Here is a 14,032-nt window from a genome sequence, read left to right as displayed (position 1 = left end):
CCACTTTTTAAAAGTGGAGAAAAGTGTTTTGGGCTGTTTAGAAGACATTAGTAAATTATAATTAATTAAATTATTAATTATATTAAAATAGAAACAATAAAATTGAAACGCACGCTCCCGCCATATTTTGAAGTCTGCCGCAGCCTAACTTAAGCAGCGCCATCTAGCGGTCCGTGTTTGAAGCCAATAAGATTATTCAATCAAGGTCATTTTTGGGGTCGTTTTCCGTAAGAACTAGCCGCTGCGATTTTCTGTCCGATCTTTGCTGGTAAATATTTTGATTTTATTTATATTTTAAGGGTTAATTTGGATTAAATACCAAAGTTTTATCGCTACCAATCGGAAATTAAGCGTTGCAAGTGGAAAATTTATGGTTTACCGTGCCAAATACGTTTGTTAATTACGACCAAGGCTTAAGCCTTTGTCTTTGGGGGTGTTGCCGCGTTTGCCGGAAGCAATAGCCTCTTCAGAAAGAGATCTTTCCAGGTAAATATTTTATTTATAAGGGTTAATATAGATTAAATACCAAAATTTTATCGCAACCAAATGGAAATTAAGTGTTACAAGTGGAAAATGTATCTTTTAACGTGGAAAATAGGTTTGTTAATTACGACCATTGTCTGTTTGAAGAAAACATAGCCTTAGTTTTTTTTATATATTGGTTACCAAACATAATGGTAGTTATTTGAAACTCCATAGTTCTAAATAACTAATGCACGTTTGTTGCTTTGGTTATTGGCTTTATATTGCCCTTAACTGAACCGAGTAGAAAACCTTTAACGGCAGATGTATTAACGCCGAAGTGAAGTTTATAAGAAACTGTAGTTCTCTAAAATGTTTTTAATTTACAAACCTATTGGTGTAAATATGGGTGTCTAGGGCCGGAAATAAGCGCAGGACACATTGTCCAGTAACATTTTAAAATGTCCCATACTATTTTTAAAAACTAAGGGGTGCACTAGACAGTTTGACCAATAAATTTTCCCCAAGTTTTGATAGCTTAACCATGAACACGCGATACTATTTTTGCACACTCTAGTGGACTAGAGATATAGGGGTGTCCTTTGACTATTTTATGGTCCTATTTGCCTCCCCCATCCCACCATAATTACACCCAACTTTGAAGGGTCATAACTCTGGTTCTACTAGAGATATAGGGGTGTCCTTTGACTATGTTATGATCCTATTCGCCCCCGCCCCCATCCCAAAATAATTACACCCAACTTTGAAGGCTCATAACTGTGGTTCTACTAGAGATATAGGGGTGTCCTTTGACTATGTTATGGTCCTATTTGCCCCCCCTCATCCCACCATAATTACACCCAATTCTGAAGGCTCATAACTGTGGTTCTACTAGATATATAGGGGTGTCCTTTGACTATGTTATGGTCCTATTTCCCCCCCCCATCCCACCATAATTACACCCAACTTTGAAGGGTCATAACTCTGGTTCTACTAGAGATATGGGGATGTCCTTTGACTATGTTATGGTCCTATTTCCCCCCCCCCCATCCCACCATAATTACACCCAACTTTGAAGGGTCATAACTCTGGTTCTACTAGAGATATAGGGGTGTCCTTAGACTATTTTATGGTCCTATTTGCCTCCCCCATCCCACCATAATTACACCCAACTTTGAAGGGTCATAACTCTGGTTCTGCTAGAGATATGGGGATGTCCCTTGACTATGTTATGGTCCTATTTGCCCCCCCCATCCCACCATACGTACACCCAACTTTGAAGGGTCATAACTCTGGTTCTACTAGAGATATAGGGGTGTCCTTTGACTATGTTATGGTCCTATTCGCCCCCGCCCCCATCCCACCATAATTACACCCAACTTTGAAGGCTCATAACTGTGGTTCTACTAGAGATATAGGGGGGTCCTTTGACTATGTTATGGTCCTATTTGCCCCCCCCCTCATCCCACCATAATTACACCCAATTCTGAAGGCTCATAACTGTGGTTCTACTAGATATATAGGGGTGTCCTTTGACTAGGTTATGGTCCTATTTCCCCCCCCATCCCACCATAATTACACCCAACTTTGAAGGGTCATAACTCTGGTTCTACTAGAGATATGGGGATGTCCTTTGACTATGTTATGGTCCTATTTCCCCCCCCCCCATCCCACCATAATTACACCCAACTTTGAAGGGTCATAACTCTGGTTCTACTAGAGATATAGGGGTGTCCTTAGACTATTTTATGGTCCTATTTGCCTCCCCCATCCCACCATAATTACACCCAACTTTGAAGGGTCATAACTCTGGTTCTGCTAGAGATATGGGGATGTCCTTTGACTGTGTTATGGTCCTATTTGCCCCCCCATCCCACCATAATTACACCCTACTTTGAAGGGTCATAACTCTGGTTCTACTAGAGATATAGGGGTGTCCTTTGACTATGTTATGGTCCTATTCGCCCCCGCCCCCATCCCACCATAATTACACCCAACTTTGAAGGCTCATAACTGTGGTTCTACTAGAGATATAGGGGGGTCCTTTGACTATGTTATGGTCCTATTTGCCCCCCCTCATCCCACCATAATTACACCCAATTCTGAAGGCTCATAACTGTGGTTCTACTAGATATATAGGGGTGTCCTTTGAGTATGTTATGGTCCTATTCCCCCCCCCCATCCCACCATAATTACACCCAACTTTGAAGGGTCATAACTCTGGTTCTACTAGAGATATGGGGATGTCCTTTGACTATGTTATGGTCCTATTTCCCCCCCCCATCCCACCATAATTACACCCAACTTTGAAGGGTCATAACTCTGGTTCTACTGGAGATATAGGGGTGTCCTTAGACTATTTTATGGTCCTATTTGCCTCCCCCATCCCACCATAATTACACCCAACTTTGAAGGGTCATAACTCTGGTTCTGCTAGAGATATGGGGATGTCCTTTGACTGTGTTATGGTCCTATTTGCCCCCCCATCCCACCATAATTACACCCTACTTTGAAGGGTCATAACTCTGGTTCTACTAGAGATATAGGGGTGGCCTTTGACTATGTTATGGTCCTATTTGCCCCCGCCCCCATCCCGCCATAATTACACCCAACTTTGAAGGCTCATAACTGTGGTTCTACTAGAGATATAGGGGTGTCCTTTGACTATGTTATGGTCCTATTTGCCCCCGCCCCCATCCCACCATAATTACACCCAACTTTGAAGGCTCATAACTGTGGTTCTACTAGAGATATAGGGGTGTCCTTTGACTATGTTATGGTCCTATTTGTCCCCCCTCATCCCACCATAATTACACCCAATTTTGAAGGCTCATAACTGTGGTTCTACTAGAGATATAGGGGTGTCCTTTGACTATGTTATGGTCCTATTTCCCCTCCCTCCCACCATAATTACACCCAACTTTGAAGGGTCATAACTCTGGTTCTACTAGAGATATGGGGATGTCCTTTGACTATGTTATGGTCCTATTTGCCCCCCCAATCCCACCATAATTACACCCAACTTTGAAGGCTCATAACTGTGGTTCTACTAGAGATATGGGGGTGTCCTTTGACTATGTTATATTCTTATTTGCCCCCCCCCATCCCACCATAATTACACCCAACTTTGAAGGCTCATAACTATGATTCTACTAAAGATACGCGGACTTTTTGCACACACTAGTGGACAAGGTCCTATAAATTTTCTAGTCAAAGGAGGGGACAGATGTTTTATATGAAAGTTTTCTTATTTCCGGCCCTGTGGGTGTCAAGCCCATTTTTTCCACCGTAACAGCACCATTTTTGTAGTTGCGATTTAGTCGTATCGAAATGGTTTCTTGGAAAGAATTTAGAAGTTTATTTTGGCACACAGTATTCATGATTCACATTTATGTCGTACTTATTCAAAATATTTGAAATTAATCTTATTAAATTTTTCTAATTAATCGCGCGTTGCATTTATTCCTGGTTTTACTATTCAATCTTTTAGTCGGTATAAAAGTAATTCAAAGTGATTGTTTATTTGACAAATATTTCAAGATTGACCTTAAACCGTATTAATATTTATCTTTCTAGTTATGTTAAATGATTTATTTGAAAGTAGAATTAATGTTATTCAAAATGCTTGTGCCCATTTAAGCTGATAATAATTTTGTATTTGATTGTTTGAATTGAACATATTTTTTTTTTTTAGCTATCATCGGTTTCCAAAGGAGAAATTTATGTTGGATTCTAGAATGAATTATTATTATTTGACAAATGCACCCTATATTAATCAGGTCAATGAACCCATTACAATTCCTTTCTTAATTCAGGTGTACACTTTGATTTTATCCGTTGAAACTGAATCTCACTAGGAAAACAATTTAGGCATTTTAGGCTCTCAGTGAAGTAATTAAATCTTATTAAGAGTAATTTAGCAATATTAACGGGACAATTCCATTCTCAATTCAGGTCTACACTTTGATTTTATCCGTTTAAAGGGAATCTCATTAGCAAAAAAGACTATTTCGACAGCCTGTCAAACATTGTAGGCAATTATTGGGGTATTTAGTTTATTATTTATTATTCTATTTATTCTTAGAAGGAAAGCGCTTGTGTCCTTTTCTGTGTAGGGATTTTTCTTTTCGCCAGGACATAAATAAAATGCTGAAATATGGAATAGGTGAGCACTGGTCCTAGCCCTCCCTTTTAAGAATAATGAACGCGTAATCAGGATTTCAATTGGTGAGATTCCCTTCGCGGTATTAAGGTATCTAGTTTATGGTTTTAATTATAAATATTTTTAGGGGAAAAGCGTTTGGCAACTCGTTGAGGGAGTTTTGTAGGATCTAAATAAATTTCTGATTTAGGTTTAAGGTAGAAGGTTGCTTATACGCTTTGTCCCTAAAAAGTAAACACGATTTTAAGCGGGTTTAAATCAAGGCTTGGCTTTTTATGGTATTATTTTACTTCCCCATACTAAGGTATTTAGTTTAATGTTAGGCGTGTGTTATTATGTCAAATAATAATAATTTGTCTTCTGCCCGAACATTTTACATCATGCAAGAATATTCAAGTGGATTTTCATATTAAGGTAATTTATTTCAAGTTATTCATGTGCCTTTTTCCAATTAATAATTCCAATTTTTCTTGCGCAGGAAGAATTGGACGTCTGCGAGTGGACTTTCATTGGAAATCCCATGCTTAGGACGAAGTTTCCTGGTTTTGGGGGCTCCACAGCGGGCCTTAGTTTAAATTTAATAATTCCCGAGTTGAACAGGGGACTTGTTAAATTTAAATTGGGCCCGCAAGGCTTACGTGGGGGGTGGTTCAGTAAGTATAGCTTTAAGTTTCGATACTAGGGGTGGAACGAAAAAAACAATCGCTGGACTTATAATCATTTTTTTGACCTTTTTTACGTGGTTTTTTTGTATTTTTATTAATTTTTTTATAAATTTTACATATTTTTGGTATAAAAAATTTTTTTTTATATAAAAATTTTTTATTTTTATAATGTTTTTGCCTTTTTTATTTAATAAAAAGCTTAAAAAGGGGCCTAAAAATATCACCCCAAGTCCAGAGGCAAAAAAATCGAAACCAAGTCTAGTATATTAAAAATTCAAGAAAAGAAAGAACGAGGTTTAAGGCAAAATTTATTCAATAAAAAACAAAAAAACCAAAGTGTTTACAAAAATTCCGAACAAAAAAATATTAAAGAGGTTTGTAAGTTAAAGTTTGAACGCGAAAAAAAATAATAAGTAGTTACAAATAAAATTTCCACGAAAAAAATTAAGTGGTTACATGAAAAATTTGCAAGTAAAAAAGATGTATTTGGTCTCTTCTAGTTTCGATGATTTCCTCCATATCTTTAAGTCAGCGCTGAGAGAAAGAGCAAGTCCAGAAGACATCATGTAACGTGAATCCAACGAAGCGAGTCATCAGGAATGATACATAGAGAGTCCAGAACAGCTTCGTCTTGCGTCAATCGGAACAAAGGATGTCATCTGGAAGGATACGTCTCGGAATGACCAGCGACAGAAAAATCCAAGAAAATCATCCACATCTATAAATTAAAACATATTAATAACACATATTAAACTATTGCCTACTAACAAAGTAATCTTGTATATTTAAATAATTTAAGAAAAGCGTGTCCTTAATTAAAAAAACTGGCTACCAAATTTATAAACCGAGACAAACTGCACCAACTAATTGCCAACCTAAATTAAAGAAAAAGAGTTAACTACCGTGAATTCCACCCCGAATTAAATAAATACTCTCGCTCTAGCTAATTCCCAAAATTGTATAGAAAATAGTTTTAAGAAAATCGGCCCTTTATTTAAAATTAAATTATGTAACTTAATAATGAAAATAATTTATAACATCCCCTAAACTAATTTCAGAAAAACTTGCCATTTATTTGTCTAAATTACGCAGCTTAATAATGAAATTAATTTAAAATATCCCTTAAATTAATTTTAGGTAAACCTAACATTTATTTAAACTAAATTGCTTGCCCCTTCTAATAGAATAATAATTTAAAATATCTTAATAGAACCCATAAACATAAACTTGAGTTGAAAGTGGACAAGGCCGAACTTAGGCTTAGGGGCAAACGTCCACGAGTCTTAAAACTATCTCTGCGAGACTTGATATTCGAAAATCTATCGCTTTAGCTCTAATTTAATTAATAATAGCTCCTAAACTAATTTTAGGAAAACCTTCCATTTATTTTAAAACTATTCCCACAGACAGATCCGTAAAATAACTAGAGTTTAATAAGACACGGCTTAATTTAGGCTTAGGGTCCTCGTGTTTTAAAATTCTCTCGGTGGGACCTGATTTCCGAAAATCTGTAGCGTTATCTCTAAATTAATTACGTACCCCGTTTAATAGATTATAATAATAATAGCCCATAAACTAATTTTAGGAAAACCTTCCATTTATTTTAAAACTATTCCAAAAGACAGTATCCGTAAAATAACTAGAGTTTAATAAGACAAGGCTCAATTTAGGCTTACGGTCCTCGTGTTTTAAAATTTTCTCTTGGGGGAACCTGATTTCCGAAAATCTGTCGCGTCATCTCTAAATTAATTACGTACTCCGTTTAATAGATTATAATAATAGCCCATAAACTAGTTATTAAGGGATTCTCTCTTGTCCAACATCTCGTTGTAAAATTATTTTACTTGATTTTTAATAAATAAATAAAATTTACTAACATTTAACACTACCTAATTAATTTAAATACTTGAAATAAAATAAATAATTTAAGGGGAGCTAGATGAGTTTGGATTATTGTAATGGTTAGGCTTACGGACTTTTAAAGCACCACGAGGCGAAGCAATGGCCGCAAAGTATGTTGAAGAGCTTCGAATTCAGCTTGCGTCCTCGGCAAAAACGATTTGCGAAATGGCGGAACGATCAAGAATCGACCTCAAAAGCCGGGATCACGATCACCATCAGCTGAGCGGGAAAGGTTTTTCCGAGCGACCTACTTCGACGACTTCCATTGAACGAATGAACCGGTTGACCTTTCCCTGCAACTTACAACTACGTAAATTTTCTGGCGTCGGGGGCGCTAAAAGCTCCTATGCGCGGACTCGGGTGCGCCATATCCCGGGCACGAAATTCAAATAGCTGAACACTGTTAGGCCTAAATGAATGAACGCTAGGCCTATATGAATGAACGGTAGGCCTATATGAATGAACGGTAGGCCTAAATGAATGGACAATCATTACCTTTTACCATTAACATCTGTCGTGACGTCACAAGTCAATAACCTCGTTGACGTCATAGGTGACGTCACCGGATATGACGTCATGACACGTCACCGGATATGACGTCATGACACGTCACCGGATATGACGTCATGACACGTCACCGGATATGACGTCATGACACGTCACCGGATATGACGTCATGACACGTCACCGGATATGACGTCATGACACGTCACCGGATATGACGTCATTGGTCACGTCACCGGATATGACGTCATAGCAAAATTTACCGTGCTTTAGATGTCAGTAAATACGTAACTACGTATGCAGCGCGCCCTAGCGACAAATCTTACAGCATGTTTAAGATGTCAGTAAATACGTAACTACGTATACAGCGCCCCTAACGGCAATTTATGAACTATATATTGCTTACACGAAAGTCTATCAGAATTTATCATGCTTTAGACGTCAGTAAATACGTAACTACGTATACAGCGCCCCTAACGGCAATTTATGAACTATATATTGCTTACACGAAAGTCTATCAGAATTTATCATGCTTTAGATGTCAGTAAATACGTAACTACGTATACAGCGCCCCTAGTGGCAAATGTGTTAATGCTTAATTATCCGTTCATAATGATAATAATAATAACCCATAGCCCCTAAGTAACCCCAAATCCCAATCCTGTTTAAAAGCACTAACGAGTTTTTAGTGAGTGGATGATTACTCGTAATCCAGAGGCAACCATTAATCCAAATCCATTTTAAATGGTTTTTAAAAAGCATCAATAGAAATCACCAATGAAAGAAAATTTTCATTAGTGAATAGCCCCTCGACGCACTGCCTTTAACAGTGCTAAAAAGTGATTTATTTATTAATGATCATATGTATGCCTGTAACTTTATTGAAAAGAAAAGCAATAAAAATGAGATTCATTAAATCGACGAACAATTATTTCATTTTATTTATTCTATAGTACATTTATATGGTATAAACAAAAGTATATGTGTTTAAAAACAGAAAGTACGCTTTGTTGAAAGTCGCTCTCGCCGTGCAATACGAGAAGTCTCCCTTTATTCCACAATAGTGTCGACGTACCTTCCCGAACGTGGCACAGTGAACAAGCCGTGAATAGGCTCATAATGTAGCATCAATGAAAATCCTATATGAAGGAAAATTGTCATTAGTGTTTGGCCCCTTTAATACAGGTACAGAAAGTTTTAGTTTACAGAAATTGAACCAATAGCAACCTATCGATTTTCTTCGACTTTATGGTCTGTGCAATAACGTTAATTTTTATCATATAAATAACGATTACGCCAAACTTTTTGCACAAATTCACCTGTTCTGTTATATTGAGAAAGAACTTTAATATAGTGGATCTTATACTTAACCAGAGGGTACAAATCAAGTTTTTTAACATAGCCATAACTATAATTAGTAAGCTTATAAATAGAAATGATTCTATCACATATTACTTAAAAATATTAATGCGAAGCTAAACGAAGCTAAACGAAGCTAAACGAAGCTAAACGAAGCTAAACGACTCTAAACGAAGCTAAACGAAGCTAAACGACTCTAAACGAAGCTAAACGAAGCTAAACGACTCTAAACGAAGCTAAACGAAGCTAAACGACTCTAAACGAAGCTAAACGACTCTAAACGAAGCTAAACGAAGCTAAACGACTCTAAACGAAGCTAAACGAAGCTAAACGACTCTAAACGAAGCTAAACGAAGCAAAACGACTCTAAACGAAGCTAAACGAAGCTAAACGACTCTAAACGAAGCTAAACGAAGCTAAACGAAGCTAAACGACTCTAAACGAAGCTAAGCGAAGCTAAACGAAGCTAAACGACTCTAAACGAAGCTAAACGAAGCTAAACGAAGCTAAATGAAGCTAAATGAAGCTAAACGAAGCTAAATGAAGCTAAACGAAGCTAAACGACTCTAAACGAAGCTAAACGAAGCTAAATGAAGCTAAACGACTCTAAACGAAGCTAAACGAAGCTAAACGAAGCTTAACGAAGCTAAACGACTCTAAACGAAGCTAAACGAAGCTAAACGACTCTAAACGAAGCTAAAGGAAGCTAAACGACTCTAAACGAAGCTAAACGAAGTTAAACGAAGCTAGACGAAGCTAAACGAAGCTAAACGAAACTAAACGAAGCTAAACGAAGCTAAACGACTCTAAACGAAGCTAAACGAAGCTAAACGACTCTAAACGAAGCTTAACGAAGCTAAACGACTTTAAACGAAGCTAAACGAAGCTAAACGACTCTAAACGAAGCTAAACGAAGCTAAACGACTCTAAACGAAGCTAAACGAAGCTAAACGAAGCTAAACGACTCTAAACGAAGCTAAACGAAGCTAAACGATTCTAAACGAAGCTAAACGAAGCTAAACGACTCTAAACGAAGCTAAACGAAGCTAAACGAAGCTAAACGACTCTAAACGAAGCTAAACGAAGCTAAACGAAGCTTAACGAAGCTAAACGAAGCTTAACGAAGCTAAACGACTCTAAACGAAGCTAAACGAAGCTAAACGACTCTAAACGAAGCTAAACGAAGCTAAACGACTCTAAACGAAGCTAAAAGAAGCTAAACGACTCTAAACGAAGCTAAACGAAGCTAAACGAAGCTTAACGAAGCTAAACGACTCTAAACGAAGCTAAACGAAGCTAAACGACTCTAAACGAAGCTAAAGGAAGCTAAACGACTCTAAACGAAGCTAAACGACTCTAAACGAAGCTAAACGAAGGTAAACGAAGCTAAACGACTCTAAACGAAGCTAAAAGAAGCTAAACGACTCTAAACGAAGCTAAACGAAGCTAAACGACTCTAAACGAAGCTAGACGAAGCTAAACGACTCTAAACGAAGCTAAACGAAGCTAAACGACTGTAAACGAAGCTAAACGAAGCTAAACGACTCTAAACGAAGCTAAACGAAGCTAAACGACTCTAAACGAAGCTAAACGACTCTAAACGAAGCTAAACGAAGCTAAACGACTCTAAACGAAGCTAAACGAAGCTAAACGACTCTAAACGAAGCTAAATGAAGCTAAACGAAGCTAAACGACTCTAAACGAAGCTAAACGAAGCTAAACGACTCTAAACGACTCTAAACGAAGCTAAACGACTCTAAACGAAGCTAAGCGAAGCTAAACGAAGCTAAACGACTCTAAACGAAGCTAAACGACTCTAAACGAAGCTAAACGAAGCTAAACGACTCTAAACGAAGCTAAACGAAGCTAAACGAAGCTAAACGACTCTAAACGAAGCTAAACGAAGCTAAACGAAGCTAAACGACTCTAAACGAAGCTAAACGAAGCTAAACGACTCTAAGCGAAGCTAAACGAAGCTAAACGACTCTAAACGAAGCTAAACGAAGCTAAACGAAGCTAAACGACTCTAAACGAAGCTAAACGAAGTTAAACGAAGCTAGACGAAGCTAAACGAAGCTAAACGAAACTAAACGAAGCTAAACGAAGCTAAACGAAGCTAAACGACTCTAAACGAAGCTAAACGAAGCTAAACGACTCTAAACGAAGCTAAACGACTCTAAACGAAGCTGAACGAAGCTAAACGAAGCTGAACGAAGCTAAACGAAGCTTAACGAAGCTAAACGACTCTAAACGAAGCTAAACGAAGCTAAACGACTCTAAACGAAGCTAAACGAAGCTAAACGACTCTAAACGAAGCTAAAAGAAGCTAAACGACTCTAAACGAAGGTAAACGAAGCTTAACGAAGCTAAACGACTCTAAACGAAGCTAAACGACTCTAAACGAAGCTAAACGAAGCTAAACGACTCTAAACGAAGCTAAACGACTCTAAACGAAGCTAAACGACTCTAAACGAAGCTAAACGACTCTAAACGAAGCTAAACGAAGCTAAACGACTCTAAACGAAGCTAAGCGAAGCTAAACGACTCTAAACGAAGCTAAACGAAGCTAGACGAAGCTAAACGAAGCTAAACGAAGCTAAACGACTCTAAACGAAGCTAAACGAAGCTAAACGAAGCTAGAGAATTACTAGATTTGAAAGTTTTATTTATTCCCGCCTAATCTACACCTAGATTAGGCGGGAATAAATAAAACTTTCAAATCTAGTAATTCTCTATTGTGAATGTAATATTTTCCTTTATGTTTAGCATATTTTTCAAGTTACTAATTTAATTATTATACCAGGGATAGATTTAATTTTAGAAGCAGTCATGGAGAACGGTTAGTATTTACTTCAGTCCGACTCATAGCCTAGTATAGAGCCCCTCCCTCCAAGACGTAATTAAAAGTTTAAATTACCTTATAGGCTCACTTAAAGTACGTTTTGATGACGTTTCTGACGGGGGAAGGCGAAAAATACGTAATTCCTTTTTACTTCTGTCGCTCTGACCCGCCTCTTCTTTCATACCCCTCCGTCCCGTGGAAGGGGGTCCGTTTTTTATCGTTATTTTATTTTTCAATAATAGTAAATTATGGTTCTTATAGCGATTTCCACTGACTGCTCCATAAAGGTAATGGTTTTTTCCTCTTTCCCTACACCAAAAACTCTACTAGATAAGTGTTTAAGATGGATTAAAGATTGTGGGAGGGTCGAGTTAACGTTAGCCCGATAAAATTAAAAAAAATATCACTACAAGCGCAGTCAACACGTAATATAGGCGGCGTTGCTTTAAAGTCCTAAGCTAGCATGAAAAACCCGCTATTTTTAAATTGGATTTGCGTGGTCACGTGATGCGCATAACCAAGGTAACTAGGTACGGGTGCACGAATCTCCCATCGGAGACGCCGAAACCTGAGCTCTAAGATGGGGCAGTTGAAGACTCCCTCACCCCTATATCCTCCTAGGGGTACCGCTTTTATATCCTATCCCTCTCTCTCTCTCTCTCTTGGATACTGAGCTAAACGAAGCTAAACGACTCTAAACGAAGCTGAACGAAGCTAAACGAAGCTGAACGAAGCTAAACGAAGCTTAACGAAGCTAAACGACTCTAAACGAAGCTAAACGAAGCTAAACGACTCTAAACGAAGCTAAACGAAGCTAAACGACTCTAAACGAAGCTAAAAGAAGCTAAACGACTCTAAACGAAGGTAAACGAAGCTTAACGAAGCTAAACGACTCTAAACGAAGCTAAACGACTCTAAACGAAGCTAAACGACTCTAAACGAAGCTAAACGACTCTAAACGAAGCTAAACGACTCTAAACGAAGCTAAACGACTCTAAACGAAGCTAAACGAAGCTAAACGACTCTAAACGAAGCTAAGCGAAGCTAAACGACTCTAAACGAAGCTAAACGAAGCTAGACGAAGCTAAACGAAGCTAAACGAAGCTAAACGAAGCTAAACGACTCTAAACGAAGCTAAACGAAGCTAAACGAAGCTAGAGAATTACTAGATTTGAAAGTTTTATTTATTCCCGCCTAATCTACACCTAGATTAGGCGGGAATAAATAAAACTTTCAAATCTAGTAATTCTCTATTGTGAATGTAATATTTTCCTTTATGTTTAGCATATTTTTCAAGTTACTAATTTAATTATTATACCAGGGATAGATTTAATTTTAGAAGCAGTCATGGAGAACGGTTAGTATTTACTTCAGTCCGACTCATAGCCTAGTATAGAGCCCCTCCCTCCAAGACGTAATTAAAAGTTTAAATTACCTTATAGGCTCACTTAAAGTACGTTTTGATGACGTTTCTGACGGGGGAAGGCGAAAAATACGTAATTCCTTTTTACTTCTGTCGCTCTGACCCGCCTCTTCTTTCATACCCCTCCGTCCCGTGGAAGGGGGTCCGTTTTTTATCGTTATTTTATTTTTTATTAATAGTAAATTATGGTTCTTAGATAAAGGTAACGGTTTTTTCCTCTTTCCCTACACCAAAAACTCTACTAGATAAGTGTTTAAGATGGATTAAAGATTGTGGGAGGGTCGAGTTAACGCCCGATAAAATTAAAAAAAATATCACTACAAGCGCAGTCAACACGTAATATAGGCGGCGTTGCTTCAAAGTCCTAAGCTAGCATGAAAAACCCGCTATTTTTTAATTGGATTTGCGTGGTCACGTGATGCGCATAACCAAGGTAACTAGGTACGGGTGCACGAATCTCCCATCGGAGACGCCGAAACCTGAGCTCTAAGATGGGGCAGTTGAAGACTCCCTCACCCCTATATCCTCCTAGGGGTACCGCTTTTATATCCTATCCCTCTCTCTCTCTCTCTCTTGGATACTGATAAAAATTATTGCATTAAAAAAAAAAACACAAGAAGCTTCAGAATGTCATCGAACAAGCAGAGTACCGCTTTCATTACATTTGGACCATTAGATCCAAAGATATTGTGGATTGAATACTGAATTTACAA

The 14,032-nt window shown here is 37.8% G+C and overlaps 1 long non-coding RNA gene across 3 annotated transcripts; it reads left to right on the top strand.

Moving 5' to 3' along the window:
• The first annotated feature begins 179 nt into the window (after nt 1-179).
• LOC149618433 (uncharacterized) lies at nt 180-7,167 on the top strand. 3 transcript variants are annotated; one of them, XR_016375367.1, is made up of 5 exons: nt 180-268; nt 352-486; nt 4,157-5,038; nt 5,103-5,277; nt 5,790-7,167. It is a non-coding gene; the product is annotated as an uncharacterized LOC149618433 (long non-coding RNA). The 3 variants fall into 3 exon arrangements; XR_016375365.1 differs by having other exon boundaries at nt 5,103-7,167; XR_016375366.1 differs by having other exon boundaries at nt 209-268; nt 325-486; nt 5,103-7,167.
• The last annotated feature ends 6,865 nt before the right edge of the window (nt 7,168-14,032 follow it).

Source organism: Phalangium opilio, unplaced genomic scaffold, assembly GCF_054372755.1.
Source record: "Phalangium opilio isolate 3A_F unplaced genomic scaffold, DU_Popi_V2 ptg000209l_1, whole genome shotgun sequence".
NCBI lineage: Eukaryota > Metazoa > Arthropoda > Arachnida > Opiliones > Phalangiidae > Phalangium > Phalangium opilio.
The sequence above is the reverse complement of the archived record's forward strand: the minus strand, read 5'-3'. Positions and strand labels throughout refer to the sequence as shown.